Below are 15,287 nucleotides of genomic sequence, written 5' to 3' on the forward strand. Positions count from 1 at the left end.
ACCTCTGCATTGTATAGACTGTGACTATTTGTGTGTGCATTTGATAGCTGAGTGGTGTCCATTTCGTGTCTTTCACTCAACCTGCTATCCCTATATTCTATAACCTGAGGGGGCTTGGTGCGTCAGGTTTTATCTAATATAGGATTTTTCACAAAGATATACTGTATTACGTATTTTTCTCTGTGATTTAGTCACCATATCTCTCCTTTATCTCTGCTGGTGCTGACTACACTGCGCAGGGGTTTGGGCTAGAGGTATTGTGCTGCTGACAAATTGTACTGTGTTACCTGATACTGCAAGTTATATCATGTCTGCTTCTGGGGCTGAACACACTGCCGGTGTTGTTGAAGCCGCAGATACCCCTATGAGGAGAATATAGCAGCTTTGGGCTCTGGTACTGGGGGCTTCTTGCCCCCCAGTGGGACGGTGGCAATGGGGGCAAATAATGACCCGCCGTGGGCCGCTTTTTTCACGCTTCTGCCTACGCTAGTTCATAAACTAACACCCCCAATGCCAGTGCAACCGTTTGTGGTCCCTGCAGCTAACCCGCCGTGGGCGGACGATTTATCTGCTCAAATAAAGAAGTTGAACCAGTCCCTGACTACTAAAAAGTCTGACTGTCGCTCGCCTACGTCCAAGGGGTCCTCTAAGCGAGCGCTTGTCTCCTCACAATCCACTGCTGTCACTGACACCTCGTCGGACGAAGAAGGCACTTACACTGACCCCACAGGTTCTGACTCAGATACGGCTGATGGGGAGGGTGGTTCACATGTGGATGTTCCTGATCTTTTGGAGGCTATTAAGTTAATTTCTCTAACGTCCTAGAGGATGCTGGGGACTCCGTAAGGACCATGGGGATAGACGGGCTCCGCAGGAGACATGGGCACTTTAAGAAAGTATTTAGTTCCTGGTGTGCACTGGCTCCTCCCTCTATGCCCCTCCTCCAGACCTCAGTTTGATACTGTGCCCAGACGAGCTGGGTGCTTTTCAGTGAGCTCTCCTGAGTTTACTGATAGAAAGTATTTTGTTAGGTTTTTTATTTTCAGGGAGCTCTGCTGGCAACAGACTCCCTGCATCGTGGGACTGAGGGGAGAGAAGCAGCCCTACTCTCTGAAGCTAGGTCCTTCTTCTTAGGCTACTGGAAACCATTAGCTCCAGAGGGATTGGTACGCAGGATCTCACCCTCGCCGTCCGTCCCAGAGCCGCGCCGCCGTCCCCCTCGCAGAGCCGGAAGATAGAAGCCGGGTGAGTATGAGAAGAAAAGAAGACTTCAGAGGCGGCAGAAGACTTCATGATCTTCACTGAGGTAACGCACAGCACTGCAGCTGTGCGCCATTGCTCCCACACACCTCACATACTCCGGTCACTGTAAGGGTGCAGGGCGCAGGGGGGGGAGGGCGGCGGCGCCCTGGGCAGCAATATAAACCTCTTATTTGGCAAAAGGAGCATATATACATCTGGACACTGTATATATGCATGAGCCCCCGCCAATTTTACACTTTTAGCGGGACAGGAGCCCGCCGTCGAGGGGGCGGGGCTTCTCCCTAAGCACTCACCAGCGCCATGTTTTTCTCCACAGCACCGCTGAGAGAAAGCTCCCCGGACTCTCCCCTGCTTATACCACGGTAGAAGAGAGGGTTTTAAAGAAGAGGGGGGGGCACATAATTCGGCGCAGATAATAACATCGCTACTGGGTAAACATTAAATTGCTGTGTTTTTTCCTGGGTCATATAGCACTGGGGTGTGTGCTGGCATACTCTCTCTCTGTCTCTCCAAAGGGCCTTGTGGGGGAATTATCTTCAGATGAGCATTCCCTGAGTGTGTGGTGTGTCGGTACGTGTGTGTCGACATGTCTGAGGTAAAAGGCTCTCCTAAGGAGGAGGTGGAGCAAATGTGTGTGTGAGTGGTGTCTCCGTCGACAACGCCGACACCTGATTGGATATGTGAAATAAAGTGCTGAGGTAAATTTATTGCACAAAAGATTAGAGTACAGACAGTGAATCTACACAGGTCTGTCCCTATGTCGCAGAGACCTTCAGAGTCTCACAATGCTCACTATCCAACATAATAGACACTGATATGGACACGGAGTCTGACTCCAGTGTCGACTACGATAATGCAAAGTTACAGCCAAAACTGGCAGAATAGTATTCAATATATGATTATTGTAATAAAAGATGTTTTGCATATCACTGATGACTCATCTGTCCCTGACACGAGGGTACACATGTTTAAGGAGAAGAAAGCTGAAGTAAATTTCCCTCCTCTCGTGAAGAAAAAGAGCGTGATTCTCCAGACAAGAAGCTGCAGCTTCCAAAAAAGAATTCTCAGGGAGTATCCTTTCCCTACTAGGGCCAGGATACGATGGGAATCTTCCCCTAGGGTGGACAAAGCTTTGTCACGTTTACCCAAAAGGTAGCGCTGACTTAACAGCTATCCTCAGGGATCCTGCAGATAGCTTGCAGTAAAAGTACTTTGAAGTCCATTTACACACATTCTGGTACACTACTCAGACCGGCGATTGTGTCGGCATGGGTTTATAGCGCTGTAGCAGCGTGGACAGATACCTTATCAGCGGAGATTGAAACCCTAGATAGGGATACCATGGTATTGACCCTAGTATATGTGTGTGTATATATATATATATATATATATATATATAAAAGATGCTGTCTTTTATATATATATATATATATATATATATATATATATATAAAACATGCCCAAAGAGACATTAGTCTACTGGGTTCTAGAGTCAACGCTATGTCGATTTCTGCTAGAAGTGTCCTGTGGAACATGCAATGGACAGGTGATGCCGACTAAAAGAGGCATATGGAAGGTTTACCTTACAAGGCTGCGGAATTGTGTGGAGAAGGGCTCTCGGACCTGGTCTCCACAGCTATAGCTGGTAATTCTGATCTTTTGCCTTATATTCCCTCACAGCCTAAGAAAGCACAACATTATCAAATGCAGTCCTTTCGGTCGCAGAATAACAAGAAAGTACGAGGAGCGTCCTTTCTTACCAGAGGTAAGGGTACAGGGCATAGCTAGTTCCCAGGAACAGAAGTCCTCCCCGGCCTCTACTACATCCAACGCATGATGCTGGAGCTCCGCTAAGGGAGTCCGCCCCAGTGGGAGCATGTCTTCGACTCTTCAGCCACATCTGAGTTCACTCACAGGTGGTTCCCGGGGGCAATAAAAAATTGTTTCTCAGGGTTACAAGCTGGAATTCGAAAGGTGCCTCCTCGCTGGTTTTTCTTTATCGGACCTACCGGCTTCTCCCCCAGGAAGGGAGATAATATTAAATACAATTCACACATTGTATCTCCAACAGGTGGTGCTCAAGGTTCCCCTCCTGCAACAAGGAAAGCGATATGACTCAACCTTGGCTGTAGTCCCGAAACCGTACGGTTCGGTCAGACCTATTTTTATAATTAAAATCTCTGAACCTATACGGGAAAAGGTTCAAATTTAAAGTGGAATCGCCCAGAGCGATCATCGCCAGCCTGGAAGGGGGGGATTTGATGGTGTATCTAAACATAAAGGCTGCATACCTTCATGTTCCCATTTATCCACCCCATCAGGCGTACCTGACAATTGCGGTACAGGATTGTCATGTCCAATTTCAGGGTAATTGGCGGAAATAATGGTGCTCCTACGCAAGCAAGGAGTCACAGTTGTCCCATACTTGGACGATCTCCTAATAAGGGCGAGATCAAAAGAGCAGTTGTTGAACAGCGTGTCACTTTCGCTGAAGGTGTCACAGCAACACGGCTGGATTCTCAATTTCCCGAGGTCACAGTTGGTTCCTATTACTCGTCTGCCCTTCTTGGGTATGATTCTGGATACAGACCAGAAATGGGTTTACCTTCAGATAGAGAAGGCCCAGGAACTCATGACTCTAGTCAGGGACCTATTGAAACCAAGACAGGTGTCAGTGCATCACTGCACTCGAGTCCTGGGAAAAACATTCCCTTCAGCAGGTTCCATGCGAGGACTTTCCAATGGGACCTACTGGACAAGTGGTCCGGGTCACATCTACAGATTCATCAGTTTATCACTCTATCCCCCAGGGCCAGGGTATCTCTCCTGTGGTGGCTGCAGAGTGCTCACCTTCTAGAGGGCCGCAGATTCGGCATTCAGGACTAGATCCTGGTGACCACGGACGCGAGCCTCCGAGGCTGGGGAGCAGTCACACAGGGAAGAAATTTCCAAGGTCTTTGGTCAAGTCAAGAGACTTGGAACTAAGGGCCATATACAACGCCCTACGTCAAGCGGAGACCTTTCTTCGCAACCAACCGGTTCTGATCCAGTCAAACAACGTCACCGCAGTAGCTCATGTAAACCGCCAAGGCGGCACAAGGAGCAGAGTGGCGATGGCGAAAACCACCAGAATTCTTCGCTGGGCGGAGAATCATGTAAGAGCACTGTCAACAGTGTTCATTCCGGAAGTGAACAACTGGGAAGCAGACTTCCTCACCAGACATACGTCCTGGAGAGTGGAGACTTCATCAGGAAGTCTACGCACAGATTGCAGTTCGGTGGGGACTGCCACAGATAGACAGGATGGCGTCCCGCCTCAACAAAAAGCTGCAGAGTTATTGCGCCTGGTCAAGAGACCCTCAGGCAGTAGTGGTAGACGCCCTAGTGACACCGTGGGTTTTCCAGTCGGTCTATGTATTTCCTCCTCTTCCTCTCATACCCAAGGGTTGAGAATAATAAGAAAAAGGAGGAGTGAGAACAATCCTCATTGTTCCAGATTGGCCACGAAGGATCTGGTATCCGGATCTGCAGGAAATGCTTACAGAAAATCCGTGGCCTCTTCCTCTAAGGCAGGACCTGTTGCAACAGGGCCCATGTCTGTTCCAAGACTTACCGCGGCTGCGTTTGACGGCATGGCGGTTGTACGCCGGATCCTAGCGGAAAAAGGCATTCCGGATGAGGTCATTCCTACGCTGATAAAGGCTAGGAAGGACGTGACATCTTAACATTATCACAGTATATGGCGAAAATATGTTTCTGGGTGTGAGGCCAGGAATGCTCCTACGGAAGAATTCCATCTGGGCCGTTTCCTTCACTTCCTACAAACTGGAGTGAATTTGGGCCTAAAACTTAGGCTCCATTAAGGTTCAGATTTCGGCCCTATCCATTTTCTTTCAAAAAGGAGTTGGCTTCTCTACCAGAAGTTCAGACGTTTGTAAAAGGAGTACTGCGTATTCAGCCTCCTTTTGTGCCTCCGGTGGCTCCTTGGGATCTTAACGTGGTGTTAAGTTTCCTAAAGTCACACTGGTTTGAACCACTTAAAACGGCGGAATTAAAATATCTCACGTGGAAGGTGGTCATGTTATTAGCCTTGGCTTCGGCTAGACGTGTGTCAGAATTAGCAGCTTTGTCACATAAAAGCCCCTGTCTGGTTTTCCATATGGATAGAGCAGAATTGCGGACCCGTTCACAATTTCTGCCGAAAGTGGTTTCATCTTTTCATATGAACCAACCTATTGTGGTGCCTGTGGCTACACGTGACTTGGAGGATTCCGAGTTACTTGATGTGGTCAGGGCTTTAAAAATTTACTTGGCCAGAATGGCTAGAGTCAGGAAAACTGAAGCGCTGTTTGTCCTGTATGCATCCAACAAGATTGGTGCCCCTGCTTCAAAGCAAACTATTGCTCGCTGGATTTGTAACACGATTCAGTAAGCGCATTCTACGGCTGGTTTGCCGTTACCAAAATCGGTCAAGGCCCATTCCACTAGGAAAGTGGGCTCTTCTTGGGCGGCTGCCCGAGGGGTCTCGGCACTACAGCTGTGTCGAGCTGCTACTTGGTCGGGTACAAACACCTTTGCAAAATTCTATAAGTTTGATACCCTGGTTGAGGAGGACCTCATGTTTGCTCAATCGGTGCTGCAGAGTCATCCGCACACTGCCGCCCGTTTGGGAGCTTTGGTATAATCCCCATGGTCCTTACGGAGTCCCCAGCATCCTCTAGGACGTTAGAGAAAATAAGATTTTACTTACCGGTAAATCTATTTCTCGTAGTCCGTAGAGGATGCTGGGCGCCCGTCCCAAGTGCGGACTTCTTCTGCAATACTTGTATATAGTTATTGCTTCAATAAGGGTTACGTTATAGTTGCATCGGTCTTGCACTGATGATATGTTGTTTTCATACTGTTAACTGGGTAGTTATCACAAGTTATACGGTGTGATTGGTGTGGCTGGTATGAATCTTGCCCTTGGATTAACAAAATCCTTTCCTTGTACTGTCCATCTCCTCTGGGCACAGTTTCTCTAACTGAGGTCTGGAGGAGGGGCATAGAGGGAGGATCCAGTGCACACCAGGAACTAAATTCTTTCTTAAAGTGCCCATGTCTCCTGCGGAGCCCGTCTATCCCCATGGTCCTTACGGAGTCCCCAGCATCCTCTACACACTACGAGAAATAGATTTACCGGTAAGTAAAATCTTATTTTTACAGATTCCGGATGATCCCGAGCCATCCGTTCATCCTAAGAAACCAGATAGGTTCAAGCGTCAGAAGGTGATTAAACAAGTTTTACCTCACTCTGACCACCTAATTGATATACGTCAGGAACCCTGGGAAAACCCGGGTACGAAGTTTGTGCCTCAAAAGAAGATGCTGGCTCGCTATCCCCTCGCGCCGGAGCTGTCTAAGAATTGGGAAACGCCTCCTCCAGTGGACTCTCACATGTGGCTAGGATGGTGGTTTCCTCAGCTCTACCGGTCACCACCGTCGCGTCTCTAAAAGCGCCTACGGTGGGTTGTCTGAAAGCGATTTCCACCCTCACGGGTGCTGCACAAAGGCCCACTATTGCAGCTACTTGGGCTGCAGAGGCCATTGAGGCATGGGCCTTGGAGTTAGATGCTGAAATCTCCTCTGACCATGCTAGACAATACTTGTCTTATATTGTCACAGCTTCTCGTTATATTAAAGAGGCGGCTTCTGATGCCGGTATCCTGGCAGCCAAGGCCTCTACTACGTCAGTCCTGGCTCGCCGGATATTGTGGCTGAGATCCTGGTCTGTGGATCTGGACTCTAGAAAAACCCTGGAGGTACTCCCTTTCAAGGGAGATATTCTGTTTGGGGAGGATTTAAATAAGATTGTGGCTGACTTGGCTACTGCCAAAACTGACTGTCTGCCAAGTACTGCTCCTTCTGTGTCGAAAGCTAAAGGTACTTCCTTTCGTCCTTCAGGTAAAGCAAAAGGTCAGGCGTACAACAAGCAGGCCCGCACTTCCAAACCTGGTAAGCCTAAGCCCAAAAGAGCCTGGGCGGCCCGTCAGCCAGCTTCCAAGACAGATAAGCCTGCCGAATGAGGGGCGGGCCTCCCTCTGGGGGATCCCAGGGTGGGGGGCCGGCTTCTAGGGTATACCCAGGAATGGTTGAAGACCACTTCAGATGCCTTGGTACGGGAAGTCGTCACTCGAGGTTACGCCATAGCCTTCAAAAACCGACCCCCTCATCGATTTTGCCAGACAGATGTCCCATTGGACAAGACAAAGGCAAACACTCTACATTCAGTGGTACAGACCCTGGAGTCGTAGTACAGGTGCCTCTTACGTAGAGGGGCCGGGGGTACTATTCTCCGCTGTTTCTAGTCCCGAAACCGAATGGGTCCTCCCGGCCTATTCTCAACCTCAAGGCATTGAACAGGTTTGTGAAGGTTTCCAAGTTCCGGATGGAAACCCTTCGCTCTATAGTTCTGGCCTTGGAACCTGGTGACTTCATGGTCTCCCTGGATATACAGGATGCTTACCTGCATATTCCTATAGCAGTGTCTCATCAGCAATACCTGAGATTTGCGATTGGCAACTGCCATTACCAGTTTCAGGCGTTACCTTTTGGTTTAAGAACGGCTCCGCGAGTCTTTACAAAAGTCATGGCGGAGATGACGGTGGTACTCCGCCGTCAAGGGGTCAGGATACTGCCGTATTTGGACGACTTGTTAATCCTGGCAAATAACTTCTCCTGCGTCATCTAGATGTGACGGTCTGGTTTCTGCAAGCCCACGGATGGCTCATCAACTGGAGGAAGTCATCCCTGATCCCTGCTCAGAGCATGGTGCATCTGGGAGCACTATTAGACACTCACAACCAGCGGTTGTTCCTGTCTCAGGAGAAAGTCCTGAAACTTCAGGACAGGATTCGTTGCTTCCTACCTCATCCGCAAGTGTCGATACATCCGGCGATGCAGATGCTGGGCCTCATGGTGTCAGCATTCGACATGGTGGAGCACGCTCAATTTCACTCTCGCCCTCTCCAGAGGCTGATTCTAGCCAAATGGGACGGCCTGCCTCATCGGATCAGGTCTCAAATGATCTCATTGACACCGGAGGTCCGTCTGTCGCTGCTCTGGTGGCTCCGGGACCAACAACTGTGCAGGGGCCGTCCCTTCTGGATATCCGACTGGGTCCTGTTGACGACAGATGCCAGTCTAAGAGGTTGGGGAGCGGTGCTGGAGCAACACTCCCTCCAGGGGCGGTAGACCAAGGAGGAGTGCCTCCTCTCGATCAATATTCTGGAGTTGCGAGCGGTCTTCAATGCCTTGAACCTAGGCCAGCATTTAATTCAGAACCGTCCTGTTCAAGTACAGTCGGACAACGCCACCACAGTGGCTTACATAAATCATAAAGGCGGCACTCGAAGCCGCCTAGCAATGAAGGAAGTCTCACGGATTCTACAGTGGGCAGAACGCCATCTACCGGCCATATCGGTAATATTCATTCCGGGAGTCCTGAATTGGGAAGCGGACTTTCTCAGTCCTCAGGACGTGCATGCCGGCGAGTGGGGCCTCCATCCAGAAGTGTTTCAACTCCTAGTGGAAAGGTGGGGCCTTCCAGACGTAGATCTGATGGCGTCTCGACACAATCACAAGGTTCCGGTCTTCGGAGCAAGGACAAGGGATCTTCAAGCAGCATTCGTGGATGCGCTGGTGGTACCGTGGAGGTTTCGGCTGCCGTACGTGTTCCCTCCGGTGTCACTCCTGCCCAGGGTAATTCGGAAGTTCAAGCAAGAAAAAGGAATTCTGCTTCTCATAGCTCCAGCGTGGCCCAGACGGCACTGGTTCTAAGACCTGCAAGGCCTATCGTCAGAGTGTCCAATTCTACTTCCACAACGCCCAGACCTCCTCGTTCAGGGCCCCTGTGTCTACCAGGACCTAGCCCGGCTGTCTTTGACAGCGTGGCTCTTGAAGCTTCCGTCTTAAGGGCTAAAGGGTTTTCTGAGGCGGTCATTCAAACTATGTTGCGGGCCCGGAAACCGGCTTCGGCTCGGATTTACTATAGGGTCTGGCATTCTTACTTTGTTTGATGCGCATCTAACGATTATGACGCTTCCAAGTTTAGTATAGCCAAGTTGTTGGCTTTTCTTCAGCAGGGCCTGGACTTAGGCCTGCGTCTGGCCTCCCTCAAGGTTCAAATATCTGCCTTGTCGGTGTGGTTTCAGAGAAAAATTGCGACCTTACCTGATGTGCATACCTTTACTCAGGGCGTGTTGCGTATCCAACCTCCCTATGTCCCGCCTGTGGCTCCTTGGGACTTGTCGGTGGTTTTGGAGGCGTTACAAGAGTCTCCGTTTGAACCTCTTGGTTCAGCTGACCTTAAGTGGCTTTCCCTTAAGCTGGTGTTTCTGCTGGCTATTGCTTCAGCTAGAAGAGTGTCGGATTTGGGTGCCTTGTCCTGTAGTTCTCCATATCTGATATTTCACCGTGACCGGGCGGTTCTTAGGACTCGTCCTGGCTATCTACCTAAGGTGGTTTCTTCGTTCCACCTTAATCAGGATATTGTAGTTCCGGCACTTGTTTCTCCTGATCTGTCTCCCAAAGAGCAGTCTTTGGATGTGGTACTGTCTCTCCGTATCTATGTGAAGAGAACTGCTCCTATTAAGAAATCTGATTCTCTTTTTGTTGTGTTTGGGTTTCACAAACGGGGCTGGCCTGCTCACAAGCAAACTCTGGCCAGATGGATTGGAATGATGATTGCACATGCTTATGTGAAGGCTGGTCTCTCTGCTCCTGATCACATTAAGGCCCATTCTACTCGGTCTGTTGGACCTTCTTGGGTGGCCCAACGTGGTGCGACTCTTGAACAATTGTGCAAGGCGGCTACCTGGTCCTCTGTGAACACGTTCATAAGGTTCTATGCCTTCGATACTGCCGCTTCCCAGGATGCTTCCTTTGGACGCCGGGTTCTTGTGCCCGCTACAGTGCGTCCCCTCCCATAAGGAACTGCTTTAGGACATCCCCATTGTCCATTCCTTGTGGAGCCCAGTCCCACCCCGCAGCAGAAAACGAGTTTTATGGTAAGAACTTACCTTTGTTAAAACTCTTTCTGCGCGGTACACTGGGCTCCACAAGGCGCCCACCCTGACGCACTTAGCTTCTTTGGGTTGGTATGACATTAGCCGCTGACACGTCTCCTGTCGTGAGAATGCGGTGTTGTGGCTACTAACAGTTGTCGTCTCTTTTCCTGCTACTGCATTGGACTGGTTAACTAAAAACAGAGATCCTGTGCAGGGAGGCGGGGTGATATAGGAAGCGGCGCTATGCATTCTGGGAACAGTCAAAGCTTTGAGCCTGTTGGTGCCTCGGGTCGGGATCCTACTCTGCACCCCATTGTCCATTCCTTGTGGAGCCCAGTGTACCTCGCAGAAAGAGTTTTAACAAAGGTAAGTTCTTACCATAAAACTCGTTTTACGCAACATTCATGATTCTGCAGGTTTTATGGTAGAATCCATGAAAGACCTGTGTTCCATGGCTGTGGGAATTTCTTCCACGTCTGTTTCAGCTCGTCGGGGACTGTGGCTCCGCCAGTGGTCGGCCGACGCGGAATCCAGAAGAAGTGTGGAGTTGCTACCATATACAGGTCAGGCTCTCTTTGGGGAAGCTCTAGACGCATGGATATCCACCGCTACAGCGGGTAACTCCGTTTCTTCCGTCAGCAGCACCTGCTCCAAAAAAATCCTTCTCCTCAGCTGCGCAGCAGTCCTTTCGGCCCAACAAGCCTAGAAAGGCCAGATCATCCAATACTTTCTTTAGGGGAGGTGAGGTTAAGTCCAGGAAACCTGTCGCTGCAGGTTCCCAGGAACAAAAGTCGTCTTCTGGTACCCCAAAGTCCTCCGCATGACGGTGGATGGGAGGGCCCGGAGGTGGGGCCTGTGGGAGCGAGACTCAGATTGTTCTGTCATGTCTGGGTATTGTCTGGCCTGGATCCCTGGGTAATAGATATTGTGTCTCAGGGATACAGGCTGGAATTTAAAAGTCTCCCTCCTCATCGTTTTTTGAAGTCAGGCTTACCAACTCTGTTAGAGGACAGCACAGTGCTTCAAGACGCTGTCCAAAAGCTGGTGGAGGCACAGGTCATTATGGCGGTACCACCTCACATGCTGACAAAGGATTACTATTCGAACCTTTTCGTGGTACCGAAACCGGATGGTTCGGTCAGGCCCTTTCTGAACCTAAAATCATTGAACCCCTTTCTAAAGGAGTTTAAGTTCAAGATGGAGTCTCTCAGGGCGGTGATATCAGGTCTGGAAGAGGGCGAATTCCTGTTATCACTGGATATCAAGGATGCGTCCCTTCACATTCCGATTTGGCTGCCGCATCAGGCTTATCTCCGCTTCGCATTGCTTGACTGTTATTTTCAGTTCCAGGCCCTGCCATTTGTCCTCTCCACAGCACCGAGGATGTTTACCAAGGTGATGGCGGAAATGATGATGCTACTCCGCAAGCGGGGTGTGAACATAATTTCTTATCTGGGTGATCTCCTGATAAAGGCATCGTCCAAGGAGACGCTGCTGCAGTCCGTTGTTGTCACAACACGACTGCTCCAGAGTCACGGGTGGATTCTGAATTGTCCAAAGTCACATTTGAAACCAACCCAGAGATTGTCATTTCTGGGAATGATCCTAGATACGGAAGTGCAGCGGGTGTTTCTTCCGCAGGACAAGGCGTTGGTGATCCAATCCATGGTCCGGGATGTCTTGAAGCCACCCCGGGGGTCAGTTCATCAATGCATTCGCCTATTGGGAAAGATGGTGGCCTCCTACGAGGCTCTCCAGTAAGGGAGGTTCCATGCTTGGCCGCCCTTCCAACTGGATCTCCTGGACAAGTGGTCGGGATCTCACCTCCACATGCATCAGAGAATTTTTTCTGTCGCCAAGGGCAAGGATTTCTCTCCTCTGGTGGCTCCAATTGCCTCACCTTCTAGAAGGCCGCAGGTTCGGGCTTCAGGACTGGGTCCTACGAACAACGGATGCGAGCCTCCGGGGATGGGGTGCAGTCACTTAAGGAGTAACCTTTCAAGGATGGTGGTCAAGCCTGGAAGCTGGTCTGCCCATCAACATCCTGGAACTAAGAGCAGTCTCCAACGGTCTTCTTCAGGCGGCCCCTCTTCTGAGAAATCGGGCCTTCCAAGTGCAGTCGGACAACGTAACAACAGTGGCTTACATAAACCGACAGGGTGGAACGAAGAGCAGAGCGGCAATGTCAGAGGTGACAAGAATACTCCTCTGGACAGAAAAACACGCATTGGCGCTGTCAGCCATCTTCATTACTGTAGTACACTTCCTCAGCAGACACGATCTCCATCCAGGAGAGTGGGGACTCCATCCGGAGGTTTCAAGGAAATAACAGATCTTTGGGGATTGCCCCTAATAGACATGATGGCCTATCGTCTCAACAAGAAGCTTCTGCGTTATTGTGCCAGGTCGAGGTACCCACAGGCAGTGGCAGTGGACGCCCTGGTGTCTTTGTGGGTGTTCCAGTCAGTGTACGTGTTCCCACCACTCCCACTCATCCCAAGAATCCTAAAGCTCCTAAGGAGAACAAGGGTTCAAGCGATCATCATTGCCCCAGATTGGCCATGAAGGGCTTGGTACGCGGACCTTCTGAATCTACTGCAAGAAGAGCCGAGGCCCCTTCCTCTTCGGGAGGACCTGCTGCAGCAGTGGCCATTCACCTATCAAGACTTACTGCGGCTACATTTGACAGCATGGAAGTTGAGCGCCTGATTCTTGCTCGGAAAGGTATTCCGAAGAAAGTTATTCCTACCCTCATACAGGCTAGGAAAGGGGTAACGTCAAAACATTACCATCGTATTTGGAATAAATATGTTTCTTGGTGTGAGTCCAAGAAGTTTCCTGTGGTGGAATTTCAACTGGGACGTTTCCTCCTCTTCCTGCAAGCAGTAGTGTACATGGGTCTGAGGTTGGGATCTGTGAAGGTCCAGATTTCAGCCATATCCATTTTCTTTCAGAAGCAATTGGCTGCCCTCCCTGAGGTTCAGACCTTTTTTGAAGGGAGTTCTGCATATCCAACCTCCCTTTGTACCGCCTACGGCGCCATGGGACCTAAACGTGGTGTTGCAGTTCCTCCAGTCGGATTGGTTTGAGACTCTACAGGAGGTGGAGCTCAAATTTCTTACATGGAATGCGGTCACTTTGTTGTCCTTAGCTTCTGCTAGACATGTCTCCGAGCTGGGGGCTTTATCCTGTAAAAGCCCTTACTTGATCTTCCACGAAGATAGAGCTGAGCTCCGGACTCCTCAGCAGTTTCTTCCAAAGGTTGTGTCGGCATTTCATATCAACCAACCTATTGTGGAGCCAGTGGCTACTGACTCCTCAATTACTTCAAAGTCCTTGGATGTCATGAGGGCTCTGACGATATATGTGAAGAGAACTTCTCATCACAGAAAGTCGGACTCTCTGTTTGTCCTATATGATCCCAAGAAAATTGGGTGTACTGCTTCTAAGCAGACTATTTCTCGCTGGATTAGGTTCACTATCCAGCACGCTTATTCTACGGAAGGACTGCCATGTCCAAAATCTGTTAAGGCCCACTCTACTCGTAAGGTGGGGTCTTCCTGGGCTACTGCCCGGGGTATCTCGGCAGTGTAACTTTGCAAACGTATTCGACCCAGACCAAGTTGCAGCTTTGCAAAGTTTTACAAGTTCGATTCTTTGGCTTCTGATGATCTGAAGTTCAGTCAATCAGTTCTGCAGGAGCCTCTGCACTCTCCCTCCCGTTCTGGGAGCTTTGGTAGATCCCCATGGTACTAATGTGGACCCCAGCATCCTCTAGGACGTAAGAGAAAATAGGATTTTGGTTCCTACTGGTAAATTCTTTTCTCGTAGTCCGTAGAGGATGCTGGGCGCCCGCCTAGCGCTTCGTTTTCCTGCTATTGTTATTTGATTCAGTACAACTTTGTTTTAGTTGAGTACTGCATTGTTACTTGGTAAGTAATGTTTTAGCTATTGCTGAGTAGTTCAAGCTAGTTGTCTTGACTTGCCTTGTATGTGTGAGCTTGTATGAATCTCACCACTATCTGTGTTAAGGCCTTCTCTCGAAGTATGTCGTCTCCTCGGGCACTGTTTCTAGACTGAGTCTGGTAGGAGGGGCATAGAGGGAGGAGCCAGCCCACACTCTCAAACTCTTAAAGTGCCAATGGCTCCTGGTGGACCCGTCTATACCCCATGGTACTAATGTGGACCCCAGCATCCTCTACGGACTACGAGAAAAGTATTTACCGGTAGGTACCAAAATCCTATTTTCTCATACATCCTAGAGGATGCTGGGGTCCACTTCAGTGCCATGGGGTATAGACGGTTCCACAGGAGCCATGGGTACTTTAAGACTTTTCAAGGGTGTGAACTGGATCCTCCCTCTATGCCACTCCTCCAGACCTCAGTTTAGAAAATGTGCCCAGGCAGACTGGATGCACTGGAGGGAAGCTCTACTGAGTTTCTCTGAAAAGGTTTTTTATTTTCAGGGAGAACTGCTGGCAACAGTCTCCCTGCTTCGTGGGACTTAGGGGGCAGAAGTAGGAACCAACTTCCTGAATAGTTCCATGGCTCTGCTTCTGGCTGACAGGACATTAGCTCCTGAAGGGTACTGAACGCTGGCTGCGGCGATGTGCTCACTCCCACAGCCCGCCGTCACCCCCCTTACAGAGCCAGAAGTCAGAAGACAGTTGAGTGTAAGAAGAAATCTTCAATATCGTGACGGCTAAAAGGTACCCACACATACACAGGCACTGCAGGGTGCATGGCGCGGGCGGGGGCGCCCTGGGCAGCATGAAACCTAGAAACTGGCAAAAACAGAGGGCATAAGATGCAGAGGCACAGCCCTTCCCCCGCCAGTATAAATATTGGTATCGAAAACTCTGAGGAGAAACGCGCCATTGCGGGGGCGGGGCTTCCTCCTCAGTCAGCCAGCACACTGCTCAGCGCCATTTTCTCTCCCTCCAGACTGCAGAGAAGAACACTGGTCCTCCTCCACTG

The 15,287-nt window shown here is 50.0% G+C and overlaps 1 protein-coding gene across 9 annotated transcripts in view; it reads left to right on the forward strand.

The window, feature by feature from the left end:
- SYCP2 (synaptonemal complex protein 2) overlaps positions 1-15,287 on the forward strand; it is a 1,046,702-nt gene that overhangs the window by 373,270 nt on the left and 658,145 nt on the right. The gene's annotated exons all lie outside the window — the stretch shown is intronic.

This window comes from Pseudophryne corroboree, chromosome 3 (genome assembly GCF_028390025.1).
Source record: "Pseudophryne corroboree isolate aPseCor3 chromosome 3, aPseCor3.hap2, whole genome shotgun sequence".
In the NCBI taxonomy this organism is placed as follows: Eukaryota; Metazoa; Chordata; class Amphibia; order Anura; family Myobatrachidae; genus Pseudophryne; species Pseudophryne corroboree.